This window comes from Lactuca sativa, chromosome 2, assembly GCF_002870075.4.
Source record: "Lactuca sativa cultivar Salinas chromosome 2, Lsat_Salinas_v11, whole genome shotgun sequence".
NCBI classification, from domain to species: domain Eukaryota; kingdom Viridiplantae; phylum Streptophyta; class Magnoliopsida; order Asterales; family Asteraceae; genus Lactuca; species Lactuca sativa.
The window spans coordinates 178,531,707-178,534,558 of record NC_056624.2 but is presented as its reverse complement, the minus strand read 5'-3'; positions in this window follow the sequence as shown (position 1 = coordinate 178,534,558).

The window sequence follows — 2,852 nt, the reverse complement described above, 5'->3', positions numbered from 1 at the left end:
CAGGTGGAGTTCAGGATTGACCTTGTTCCTGGTGCGGCTCCGATAGCCAAGGCACCGTATCGGTTGGCTCCTCCCGAGATGCAGGAGTTGTCTACGCAGCTGCAGGAGCTGCTAGACAAGGGATTTATTCGTCCGAGCAGTTCGCCTTGGGGAGCCCCGATTCTGTTTGTAAAGAAGGATGGGTCGCATCGGATGTGTATAGATTATCGGGAGCTAAACAAAGTAACGGTGAAGAACCGTTACCCGCTTCCGAGGATCGATGACCTCTTTGACCAGCTTCAGGGAGCATCTTGGTTCTCCAAGATTGATTTGCGTTCGGGTTATCATCAGATGAGGGCCAGGGAGGAGGATATGCAGAAGACCGCGTTTCAGACGCGCTATGGCCATTATGAGTTCGTGGTGATGCCGTTTGGGCTCACCAATGCTCCTGCCGCGTTCATGGACCTCATGAACCGCGTATGCAGACCGATGTTGGATCAGTCTGTGATAGTCTTTATCGATGACATCTTGGTTTATTACAAGACTCGGGAGGAACATGAGGAGCATCTGAGAGAGGTGTTAGAGACCCTGAGGAGGGAGAGCTTGTATGCCAAGTTCTCCAAGTGTGAGTTTTGGTTGCGCGAGGTGCAATTTCTTGGACACCTCGTCAACCAGAACGGGATTCTGGTCGATCCGGCCAAGGTCGAGGCCGTGATGAGATGGAAGGTTCCGAAGTCTCCATCTGAGATTCAGAGTTTCCTGGGATTGGCAGGCTACTATCGGAGATTTATTCAGGATTTCTCCAAGATAGTCGTGCCCCTAACGCGGCTGACGAAGAAAGCTGTGGTCTTTCGGTGGGGGCCCGAGCAGCAGGTTGCATTTGAGACGCTGAGACAGAGATTGTGTGAGGCGCCAATCTTAGCCCTGCCAGAGGGCGTGGAGGATTTTGTGGTTTATTGTGATGCATCCATTTCTGGGTTGGGCGCGGTACTGATGCAGAGGGGGCATGTTATTGCCTACGCTTCGAGGCAGCTCAAGCCTCACGAGGCGAACTACCCGACGCATGATTTGGAGTTGGGGGCGGTGGTTTTTGCCCTCAAGATTTGGCGACACTACCTCTACGGGGTTCGATGTACCATCTACACGGACCACAAGAGTTTGAGGTACCTCATGGATCAGCCGAATCTGAACATGAGGCAGCGTCGGTGGTTGGATGTGGTGAAGGATTATGATTGCGAGATTCTTTACCACCCGGGGAAGGCCAATGTGGTGGCCGATGCGCTTAGCCGCAAGGCGGCGCCGATCAGGGACGTCTGCTTGAGGATGACCGTGGTGACTCCCCTGTTGGAGCAGATTCGGGAGGCTCAACAGGAGGCTATCAAGGAGGAGCATCGGAAGAGCGAGCGCGTGGTGGGCCAGGTTTCCTCCTTTGATTATGATAGCCGAGGACTATTGACACTACACCGTAGGGTGTGGGTGCCGTATCACGGGGGTGTGCGCCAGACTTTGATGGAGGAGGCGCACAAGTCCCGATTCTCTATTCATCCCGGGGCGACGAAGATGTATAGGGATCTTCGTCTGGATTACTGGTGGCCCTGCATGAAGCGGGGTGTGGCATGGTACGTCGAGCGGTGTTTGACCTGCAGGAAGGTCAAGGCCGAACATCAAAGACCGCATGGCAAGATGCAGCCGTTGGATATTCCACTGTGGAAATGGGAGGATATCACGATGGATTTTATCACGAAACTTCCCAGGGCCGCACGTGGAGTGGATTCGATTTGGGTCATCGTGGACAGGTTGACCAAGAGTGCTCACTTTATTCCGATTCAGGAGAGCATATCGGCCGAGAAATTGGCCGACATCTATATCAGGGAGATTGTGGCACGGCATGGGGTGCCAGTATCGGTGATCTCGGACAGGGATGTGCGTTTTAATTCCAGGTTTTGGAAGAAATTCCATGACGAGTTGGGCACTCGCCTGCATTTTAGCACCGCCTTTCACCCGCAGACGGATGGCCAGAGCGAGCGGACCATCCAGACTCTGGAGGATATGCTGCAGGCGTGCGTGCTGGACTTCGGTGGTAGCTGGGATACCTATCTTCCCCTGGCCGAGTTCTCCTACAACAACAGCTATCACGTGAGTATCGACCGCCCTCCCTTCGAGATTTTGTACGGACGGAGGTGTAGGACCCCGATATGCTGGGGTGAAGTTGGCCAGAGGGTCATGGGGAGCACCGAAGTGGTGCTCAAGACGACCGAGAGGATCCAACAGGTCCGGAGCAGGCTTCAGACTGCTCAGAGTCGGCAGAAAAGTTATGCCGACAAGCGTCGATCCGATTTGGAGTTCCAAGTCGGGGATATGGTTCTCCTGAAGGTGTCGCCCTGGAAGGGCGTCATTCGATTCAGGAAGCGGGGCAAGTTGGGCCCGCGATTCATCGGACCGTTCAGGGTCGTAGCCCGGGTGGGCAAGGTAGCGTATAGGTTGGATCTGCCAGCCGAGCTCAGCCAGATCCACAACACTTTCCATGTTTCACAGTTGTGAAAGTGCCTAGTGGACGATTCTGCAGTAGTACCTTTGGAGGATATTCAGGTTGATGACAGCCTGAATTATATTGAGCGCCCAGTCGCAATCCTCGACAGGAAGTCGAAGGATTTGAGGAACAAGAAGGTGGAGCTAGTGAAGGTGCAATGGCAGCACCACAAGGGTTCGGAATGGACTTGGGAGCCGGTGGACGAGATGATGGAGCATTATCCCGAGCTGTTTCAGGATCGAGTAGCAGACTTCGAGGACGAAGTCTAAAATAAGTGGGGGAGATTTGTAGCACCCGGTTCCTGGTACGTAAATGTTATTTGAGTATTTCCTTTCTTTTAGCC